We start from the raw sequence: 13,340 nt of genomic DNA on the forward strand, positions 1-13,340 counted from the left end.
GAAATATCTACACAGCTATCTCTTTACAAATGGAAATAACTACACCGCTATCTGTATGAACATGGAAATATCTTCACCGCCATCTGTATGAACATGGATATATCTACACAGCCATCTGGATGAACATGGGAATATCTACACCGCTATCTGTATGAACTTGGAAATATCTACTCCGCTATCTGTGTAAACATGCATACATCTTCACCGCTATCTGTATAAACATGGAAATATCTGCACTGCTATCTGCATGAATATGGAAATATCTACACCGCTATCTGTTTGAACATGGAAATATCTACACCGCTATCTGCACGAAAATGGAAATATCTACACAGCGATCTGCATATACATGGAAATATCTACACAGCTATACCTTTACACATGGAAATAACTACAGCGCTATCTCTATAAACATGGAAATATCTACTCCACCCTCTGTATGAACATGGAAATATCTGCACCGCCATCTGTATGAGCATATAAATATGTACACCGCCATCTGTATTAAGATGGAGATATCTACACCGCTATCTGTATAAACTTGGAAATATCTACACCGCTATATGTATGAACATGGAAATACCTTCACCGCCATCTGTATGAACATGGATATGTCTACTCAGCCATCTTGATGAACATGGAAATATCTACACCGCGATCTGTATGAACATGGAAATATCTACACTGCTATCTGTGTAAACATGCATACATCATCACCGCTATCTGTATAAACATGGAAATATCTACACCGCTATCTGTATGAACTTGGAAATATCTACACCGCTATCTGTTTGAACATGGAAATATCTAAACCGCTATCTGCATGAAAATGGAAATATCTACAGAGCTATCTGCATATACATGGAAATACCTACACATCTATCTCTTTACACATGGAAATATCTACACCGCTATCTGTATGAACATGGAAATATCTACACCGCCATCTGTATGAACATGGAAATATCTGCACCGCCATCTGTATGAACATATAAATAACTACACGGCCACCTGTATTAAGATAGAAATATCTACACCGCTGTCTGTATAAACATGGAAATATCTACACCGCTATCTGTATGAACATAGAAATATCTACACCGCTATCTCTATGAACATGGAAATATCTACACCGCTATCTGTATGAACATGGAAATAGCTACAACGCTATCTGTATGAACATGGAAATATCTACACCACTATCTGTATGAACATGGAAATATCTACACCGCCATCTCTATGAACATGGATATATCTACACAGCCATCTGGATGAACATGGAAATATCTACACCGCTATCTGCATGAACATGGAAATATCTACACCGCTATCTGTATGAACATGGATATATCTACAAAACCATCTGGATGAACATGGAAATATCTACACCGCTATCTGTATGAACGTGGAAATAGCTACACCGCTATCTGTTTGTACATGGAAATATCTAAACCGCTATCTGCATGAAAATGGAAATATCTACACAGCTATCTGCATATACATGGAAATATCTGCACAGCTATCTCTTTACACATGGAAATAACTACACCGCTATCTGTATGAACATGGAAATATCTGCACAGCCATCTGTATGAACATATAAATATCTACACCGCCATCTGTATTAAGATGGAGATATCTACACCGCTATCTGTATAAACATGGAAATATCTACACCGCTATCTGTATAAACATGGAAATATCTACACCGCTATCTGTATAAACATGATAATATCTACACCGCTACCTGTATAAACATGGAAATATCAGCACCGCTATCTGTATGAACATGGAAATATCAGCCCCTCTATCTGTATGAACATGGAAATATCAACACCGCTATCTGTATGAACATGGAAATATCTACACCGCTAGATGTATGAACATGGAATTATCTTCACCGCCATCTGTGTGAAGATGGATATGTCTACACAGCCATCTGGAGGAACATGGAAATATCTACACCGCTATCTGTATGAACATGGAAATAGCTACTCCGCTATCTGTATGAACATGGAAATATCTGTACCGCCATCTGTATGAACATATAAATATCTACACCGCCATCTGTATTAAGATGGAGATATCTACACCGCTATCTGTATAAACATGGACATATCTACACCGCTATCTGTATAAACATGGAAATATCTACACCACTATCTGTATAAACATGGAAATATCTACACCACTACCTGTATAAACATGGAAATATCAGCACCGCTATCTTTATGAACATGGAAATATCTACACCGCTATCTGTATGAACATTGAAATATCTACACCGCTATCTGTATGAACATGGAAATATCTACACCGCTATATGTATGAACATGGAAATATCTACACCGCTATCTGTTTCAACATGGAAATATCTACACCGCTGTCTGCATGTAAATGTAAATATCTACACAGAAATCTGTATATACATGGAAATATCTACACAGCTATCTCTTTACACATGGAAATAACTACACCGCTATCTCTAAAAACATGGAAATATCTACACCGCCATCTGTATGAACATGGAAATATCTGCACCGCCATCTGTATGAACATATAAATATCTACACCGCCATCTGTATTAAGAAGGAGATATCTGCACCGCTATCTGTATAAACCTGGAAATATCTACACCGCTATCTGCATAAACATGGAAATATCTACCCCGCTATCTGTATAAACATGGAAATATCTACACCGCTACCTGTATAAACATGGAAATAGCACAGCTATCTGTATGAACATGGAAATATCTACACCGCTATCTGTACGAACATGGAAATATATACACCGCTGTCTGTATGAACATGGAAATAGCTACACCGCTATCTGAACATGGAAATATCTACACCACTATCTGTAAGAACATGGAAATAACTACACCGCTATCTGTATGAACATGGATATATCTACACAGCCATCTGGATGGACATGGAAATATCTACACCGCTATCTGTATGAACATGGAAATATCTACACCGCTATCTGTGTAAACATGCATACATCTTCACCGCTATCTGTATAAACATGGAAATATCTACACCGCTATCTGTATGAACATGGAAATATCTACACCTCTGTTTGAACTTGGAAATATCTAAACCGCTATCTGCATGAAAATGGAAATATCTACAGAGCTATCTGCATATACATGGAAATATCTACACAGCTATCTCTTTACCAATGGCAATAACTACACCGCTATCTGTATGAACATGGAAATATCTGCACCGCCATCTGTATGAACATATAAATATCTACACCACCATCTGTATTAAGATGGAGATATCTACACCGCTATCTGTATGAACATGGATATGCCTACACAGACATCTGGATGAACATGGAAATATCTACACCGCTATCTGTATGAACATGGAAATATATACACCGCTATGTGTATGAACATGGAAATATCTACACCGCTATCTGTATGAACATGGAAATATCTACACCGCTATCTGTATGAACATGGAAATATATACACCGCTATCTGTATGAACATGGAAATATCTACACCGCTATCTGTTTGAACATGGTAATATCTACACCCCTGTCTGCATGAAAATGGAAATATCTACACAGCTATCTGCATATACATGGAAATATCTACATAGCTATCTCTTTACACATGGAAATAACTACACCGCTATCTCTAAAAACATGGAAATATCTACACCGCCATGTGTATGAACATGGAAATATCTTCACTGCCATCTGTATGAACATATAAATATCTACACCGCCATCTGTATTAAGGAGATATCTACACCGCTATCTGTATAAACATGGAAATATCTACACCGCTATCTGTTTAAACATGGAAATATCAACACCGCTATCTGTATAAAAATGGAAATGTCAGCACCACTATCAGTATGAACATGGAAATATCTGCACCGCCATCTGTATGAACATGGAAATATCTACACCGCTATCTGTGTGAACATGGAGATATCTACACCGCTATCTGTATGAACAAGGAAATATCTACACCGCCATCTGTATGAACATGGAAATATCTGCACCGCCATGTGTATGAACATATAAATATCTGCACCGCCATCTGTATTAAGAAGGAGATATATACACCGCTATCTGTATAAACATCGAAATATCTACACTGCTATCTGTATAAACATGGAAATATCTACACCGCTATCTGTATAAACATGGAAATATCTACACCGCTACGTGTATAAACATGGAAATAACAGCACCGCTATCAGAATGAACATGGAAATATCTACACCGCTATCTGTATGAACATGGAAATATCTACACCGCTATCTGTATGAACATGGAAATATCTTCACCGCCATCTGTATGAACATGGATATGTCTAAACAGCCATCTGGATGAACATGGAAATATCTACACCGCGATCTGTATGAACATGGAAATATCTGCACTGCCATCTGTATGAACATATAAATATCTACACCGCCATCTGTATTAAGATGGAGATATCTTCACCGCTATCTGTATAAACTTGGAAATATCTACACCGCTATCTGTATAAACATGGAAATACCTACACCGCTACCTGTATAAACATGGAAATATCAGCACTGCTATCTGTATGAACCTGGAAATATCTACACCGCTATATCAACGAACATGGAAATATCTACACCGCTATCTGTATGAACATGGATATATCTACACAGCCATCTGGATGAACATGGAAATATCTACACCGCTATCTGCATGAACATGGAAATATCTACACCGCTATTTGTGTAAACATGCATACATCTTCACCGCAATCTGCAAAAGCATGGAAATAGCTACACCGCTATCTGAATGAACACGGAAATATCTACAACGCTATCTGTTTGATCATGGAAATATCTAAACCGCTATCAGCATGAAAATGGAAATATCTACACCGCTATCTGCATATACATGGAAATATCTACAAAGCTATCTCTTTACACATGGAAATAACTACACCGCTATCTGTATGAACATGGAAATATCTAAACAGCCACCTGTATGAACACGGAAATATCTGCACCGCCATCTCTATGAACATATAAATATCTACACCGCCATCTGTATTAAGAAGGAGATATCTACAATGCTATCTGTATAAACATGGATATATCTACACCGCTCTCTGTATAAACATGGAAATATCTACACTGCTACCTGTATAAACATGGAAATATCTAAACCGCTACCTGTATAAACATGGAAATATCAGCACCGCTATCTGTATGAACATGGAAATATCAGCCCCTCTATCTGTATGAACATGGAAATATCTACACCGCTATCTCTATGAACATGGAAATATCTACACCGCTATCTGTTTGAACATGAAAATCTCTAAACCGCTATCTGCATGAAAATGGAAATATCCACACAGCTATCTGCATATACATGGAAATATCTACACAGCTATCTCTTTACACATGGAAATAACTACACCGCTATCTGTATGAACATGGAAATATCTTCACCGCCATCTGTATGAACATGGATATATCTTCACAGCCTCCTGGATGAACATGGAAATATCTACACTGCTATCTGTATGAACATGGAAATATCTGCACTGCTATCTGTATGAACATGGAAATACATACACCGCTATCTGTATGAACATGGAAATAGCTACACCGCTTTCTGTATGAACATGGAAATATCTACACCGCTATCTGTATGGACATGGAAATATCTACACCGCTATCTGTATGAACATGGAAATAACTTCACCGCCATCAGTATGAACATGGATATATCTACACAGCCATCTGTATGATCATGGAAATATCTACACCGCTATCTGTTTGAACATGGAAATATCTACACCGCTGTCTGCATGAAAATGGAAATATCTACACAGCTATCTGCATATACATGGAAATATCAACACAGCTATCTCTTCACACATGGAAATAACTACACCCCTATATAAACATGGAAATATCTACACCGCCATCTGTATGAACATGGAAATATCTGCACCGCCATCTGTATGAACATATAAACATCTACACCGCCATCTGTATTAAGAAGGAGATATCTACAACGCTATCTGTATAAACATGGAAATATCTACACCGCTATCTGTATAAACATGGAAACATCTACACCGCTATCTGCATAAACATGAAAATATCGACACCGCTACCTGTATAAACATGGAAATATCAGCACCGCTGTCGGTATGAACATGGAAATATCTACACCGCTATCTGTATGAACATGGAAATATCTACACCGCTATCTGTGTAAACATGGAAATATCTTCACCGCCATCTGTTTGAACATGGATATGTCTACACAGCCATCTGGATGAACATGGAAATATCTACACCGCGATCTGTATGAACATGGAAATATCTACACCGCTATCAGTGTAAACATGCATACATCTTCACTGCTATCTGTATAAACATGGAAATATCTACACCGCTATCTGTATGAACATGGAAATATCTACACCACTATCTGTTTGAACATCTAAATATCTAAACCGCTATCTGCATGAAAATAGAAATATCTACACAGCTATCTGCATATACATGGAAATATCTACAAAGCTATCTCTATACACATGAAAATAACTACACCGCTATCTCTATAAACATGGAAATATCTACAGTGCCATCTGTATGAACGTGGAAATATCTGCACTGCCATCTGTATGAAGATATAAATATCTACACCCACATCTATATTAAGATGGAGATATCTACACCGCTATCTGTATAAACTTGGAAATATCTACACCGCTATATGTATAAACATGGAAATATCTACACCGCTATCTGTATAAACATGGAAATATCTACACCGCTATCTGTATGAACATGGATATATCTACACAGCCATCTGGATGAACATGGAAATATCTACACCGCTATCTGTATGAACATGGAAATATCTACACCGCTATCTGTGTAAATATGCATACATCTTCACCGCAATCTGTATAAACATGGAAATATCTACACCGCTATCTGTGTGAACATGGAAATATCTACACCGCTATCTGAACATGGAAATATCTACACCGGTATCTGCATGAAAATAGAAATATCTACAGAGCTATCTGCATATACATAGAAATATCTACACAGCTATCTCTTTACACATGGAAATAACTACACCGCTATCTGTATGAACATGGAAATATCTACACCGCCATCTGTATGAACATGGAAATATCTGCACCGCCATCTGCATGAACATATAAATATCTACACGGCCATCTGTATTAAGATGGAGATATCTACACCGCTATCAGTATAAACATGGAAATATCTACACCGCTATCTGTATAAACATGGAAATATCTACCCCGCTACCTGTATAAACATGGAAATATCAGCACCGCTATCTGTATGAACATGGAAATATCTACACCACTATCTGTATGAACATGGAAATATCTACACCGCTATCTGTATGAACATGGAATTATCTTCACCGCCATCTGTATGAACATGGATATATCTACAAAGCCATCTGGATGAACATGGAAATATCTACACCGCTACCTGTATGAACATGGAAATAGCTACACAGCTATCTGTATGAACATGGAAATATCTACACCGCTATCTGTATGAACAGGGAAATATCTACACTGCTATCTGTATGAACATGGAAATATCTACACCGCTATCTGTATGAACATGGATATATCTAAACAACCATCTGGATGAACATGGAAATATCTACACCGCTATCTGTATGAACGTGTAAATAGCTACACCGCTATCTGTTTGAACATGGAAATATCTAAACCGCAATCTGCATGAAAATGGAAATATCTACACAGCTATCTGCATATACCTGGAAATATCTGCACAGCTATCTCTTTACACATGGAAATAACTACACCGATATCTGTATGAAAATGGAAATATCTGCACAGCCATCTGTATGAACATATAAACGTCTACACCGCCATGTGTATTAAGATGGAGATATCTACACCGCTATCTGTATAAACATGGAAATGTCTACACCGCTATCTGTATAAACATGGAAATATCAGCACCGCTATCTGTATGAACATGGAAATATCAGCCCCTCTATCTGTATGAACATGGAAATATCTACACCGCTATCTGTATGAACATGGAAATATCTACACCGCTAGATGAATGAACATGGAATTATTTTCACCGCCATCTGTGTGAACATTGATATGTCTACACAGCCATCTGGAGGAACATGGAAATATCTACACCGCTATCTGTATGAACATGGAAATAGCTACTCCGCTATCTGTATGAACATGGAAATATCTGCACCGCCATCTGTATGAACATATAAATATCTACACTGCCATCTGTACTAAGATGGAGATATCTACACCGCTATCTGTATAAACATGGAAATATCTACACCGCTATCTGTATAAACATGGAAATATCTACACCACTATCTGTATAAACATGGAAATATCTACACCGCTACCTGTATAAACATGGAAATATCAGCACCGCTATCTGTATGAACATGGAAATATCTACACCGCTATCTGTATGAACATTGAAATATCTACACCGCTATCTGTATGAACATGGAAATATCTAAACTGCTATATGTATGAACATGGAAATATCTACACCGCTATCTGTTTGAACATGGAAATATCTACACCACTGTCTGCATGAAAATGTAAATATCTACACAGAAATCTGTATATACATGGAAATATCTACACAGCTATCTCTTTACACATGGAAATAACTACACCGCTATCTCTAAAAATATGGAAATATCTACACCGCCATCTGTATGAACATGGAAATATCTGCACCGCCATCTGTATTAACATATAAATATCTACACCGCCATCTGTATTAAGAAGGAGATATCTGCACCGCTATCTGTATAAACCTGGAAATATCTACACCGCTATCTGTATAAACATGGAAATATCTACCCCGCTATCTGTATAAACATGGAAATATCTACACCGCTGCCTGTATAAACATGGAAATAGCACAGCTATCTGTATGAATATGGAAATATCTACACCGCTATCTGTACGAACATGGAAATATATACACCGCTGTCTGTATGAACATGGAAATAGCTACACCGCTATCTGAAAATGGAAATATCTACACCACTATCTGTATGAACATGGAAATAACTACACCGCTATCTGTATGAACATGGATATATCTACACAGCCATCTGGATGGACATGGAAATATCTAAACCGCTATCTGTATGAACATGGAAATATCTACACCGCAATCTGTGTAAATATGCATACATCTTCACCGCTATCTGTATAAACATGGAAATATCTACACCGCTATCTGTATGAACATGGAAATATCTACACCTCTGTTTGAACTTGGAAATATCTAAACCGCTATCTGCATGAAAATGGAAATATCTACAGAGCTATCTGCATATACATGGAAATATCTACACAGCTATCTCTTTACCAATGGCAATAACTACACCGCTATCTGTATGAACATGGAAATATCTGCACCGCCATCTGTTTGAACATATAAATATCTACACCGCCATCTGTATTAAGATGGAGATATCTACACCGCTATCTGTATGAACATGGATATGACTACAAAGCCATCTGGATGAACATGGAAATATCTACACCGCTTTCTGTATGAACATGGAAATATATACACCGCTATCAGTATGAACATGGAAATATCTACACCGCTATCTGTGTAAATATGCATACACCTACACCGCAATCTGTATAAACATGGAAATATCTACACCGCTATCTGTGTGAACATGGAAATATCTACACCGCTATCTGTTTGAACATGGAAATATCTACACCGGTATCTGCATGAAAATGGAAATATCTACAGAGCTATCTGCATATACATGGAAATATCTACACAGCTATCTCTTTACACATTGAAATAACTACACCGCTATCTGTATGAACATGGAAATATCTACACCGCCATCTGTATGAAAATAGAAATATCTGCACCGCCATCTTTATGAACATATAAATATCTACACGGCCATCTGTATTAAGATGGAGATATCTACACCGCTATTTGTATAAACATGGAAATATCTACACCGCTGTCTGTATAAACATGGAAATATCTACCCCGCTACCTGTATAAACATGGAAATATCAGCACCGCTATCTGTATGAACATGGAAATATCTACACCACTATCTGTATGAACAGGGAAATATCTACACTGCTATCTGTATAAACATGGAAATATCTACACCGCTATCTGAATGAACATGGATATATCTACACAACCATCTGGATGAACATGGAAATATCAACACCGCTATCTGTATGAACGTGGAAATAGCTACACCGCTATCTGTTTGACCATGGAAATATCTAAACCGCTATCTGCATGAAAATGGAAATATCTACACAGCTATCTGCATATACCTGGAAATATCTGCACAGTTATCTCTTTACACATGGAAATAACTACACCGCTATCTGTATGAACATGAAAATATCTGCACAGCCATCTGTATGAACATATAAACGTCTACACCGCCATCTGTATTAAGATGGAGATATCTACACCGCTATCTGTATAAACATGGAAATGTCTACACCGCTATCTGTATAAACATGGAAATATCAGCACTGCTATCTGTATGAACATGGAAATATCAGGCCCTCTATCTGTATGAACATGGAAATATCTACACCGCCATCTGTATGAACATGGAAATATCTGCACCGCCATCTGCATGAACATATAAATATCTACACGGCCATCTGTATTAAGATGGAGATATCTACACCGCTATCAGTATAAACATGGAAATATCTACACCGCTATCTGTATAAACATGGAAATATCTACCCCGCTACCTGTATAAACATGGAAATATCAGCACCGCTATCTGTATGAACATGGAAATATCTACACCACTATCTGTATGAACATGGAAATATCTACACCGCTATCTGTATGAACATGGAATTATCTTCACCGCCATCTGTATGAACATGGATATATCTACAAAGCCATCTGGATGAACATGGAAATATCTACACCGCTACCTGTATGAACATGGAAATAGCTACACAGCTATCTGTATGAACATGGAAATATCTACACCGCTATCTGTATGAACAGGGAAATATCTACACTGCTATCTGTATGAACATGGAAATATCTACACCGCTATCTGTATGAACATGGATATATCTAAACAACCATCTGGATGAACATGGAAATATCTACACCGCTATCTGTATGAACGTGTAAATAGCTACACCGCTATCTGTTTGAACATGGAAATATCTAAACCGCAATCTGCATGAAAATGGAAATATCTACACAGCTATCTGCATATACCTGGAAATATCTGCACAGCTATCTCTTTACACATGGAAATAACTACACCGATATCTGTATGAAAATGGAAATATCTGCACAGCCATCTGTATGAACATATAAACGTCTACACCGCCATGTGTATTAAGATGGAGATATCTACACCGCTATCTGTATAAACATGGAAATGTCTACACCGCTATCTGTATAAACATGGAAATATCAGCACCGCTATCTGTATGAACATGGAAATATCAGCCCCTCTATCTGTATGAACATGGAAATATCTACACCGCTATCTGTATGAACATGGAAATATCTACACCGCTAGATGAATGAACATGGAATTATTTTCACCGCCATCTGTGTGAACATTGATATGTCTACACAGCCATCTGGAGGAACATGGAAATATCTACACCGCTATCTGTATGAACATGGAAATAGCTACTCCGCTATCTGTATGAACATGGAAATATCTGCACCGCCATCTGTATGAACATATAAATATCTACACTGCCATCTGTATTAAGATGGAGATATCTACACCGCTATCTGTATAAACATGGAAATATCTACACCGCTATCTGTATAAACATGGAAATATCTACACCACTATCTGTATAAACATGGAAATATCTACACCGCTACCTGTATAAACATGGAAATATCAGCACCGCTATCTGTATGAACATGGAAATATCTACACCGCTATCTGTATGAACATTGAAATATCTACACCGCTATCTGTATGAACATGGAAATATCTAAACTGCTATATGTATGAACATGGAAATATCTACACCGCTATCTGTTTGAACATGGAAATATCTACACCACTGTCTGCATGAAAATGTAAATATCTACACAGAAATCTGTGTATACATGGAAATATCTACACAGCTATCTCTTTACACATGGAAATAACTACACCGCTATCTCTAAAAATATGGAAATATCTACACCGCCATCTGTATGAACATGGAAATATCTGCACCGCCATCTGTATTAACATATAAATATCTACACCGCCATCTGTATTAAGAAGGAGATATCTGCACCGCTATCTGTATAAACCTGGAAATATCTACACCGCTATCTGTATAAACATGGAAATATCTACCCCGCTATCTGTATAAACATGGAAATATCTACACCGCTGCCTGTATAAACATGGAAATAGCACAGCTATCTGTATGAATATGGAAATATCTACACCGCTATCTGTACGAACATGGAAATATATACACCGCTGTCTGTATGAACATGGAAATAGCTACACCGCTATCTGAAAATGGAAATATCTACACCACTATCTGTATGAACATGGAAATAACTACACCGCTATCTGTATGAACATGGATATATCTACACAGCCATCTGGATGGACATGGAAATATCTAAACCGCTATCTGTATGAACATGGAAATATCTACACCGCAATCTGTGTAAATATGCATACATCTTCACCGCTATCTGTATAAACATGGAAATATCTACACCGCTATCTGTATGAACATGGAAATATCTACACCTCTGTTTGAACTTGGAAATATCTAAACCGCTATCTGCATGAAAATGGAAATATCTACAGAGCTATCTGCATATACATGGAAATATCTACACAGCTATCTCTTTACCAATGGCAATAACTACACCGCTATCTGTATGAACATGGAAATATCTGCACCGCCATCTGTTTGAACATATAAATATCTACACCGCCATCTGTATTAAGATGGAGATATCTACACCGCTATCTGTATGAACATGGATATGACTACAAAGCCATCTGGATGAACATGGAAATATCTACACCGCTTTCTGTATGAACATGGAAATATATACACCGCTATCAGTATGAACATGGAAATATCTACACCGCTATCTGTGTAAATATGCATACACCTACACCGCAATCTGTATAAACATGGAAATATCTACACCGCTATCTGTGTGAACATGGAAATATCTACACCGCTATCTGTTTGAACATGGAAATATCTACACCGGTATCTGCATGAAAATGGAAATATC

Source organism: Gorilla gorilla, chromosome 7 (assembly GCF_029281585.2).
Source record: "Gorilla gorilla gorilla isolate KB3781 chromosome 7, NHGRI_mGorGor1-v2.1_pri, whole genome shotgun sequence".
NCBI lineage: Eukaryota > Metazoa > Chordata > Mammalia > Primates > Hominidae > Gorilla > Gorilla gorilla.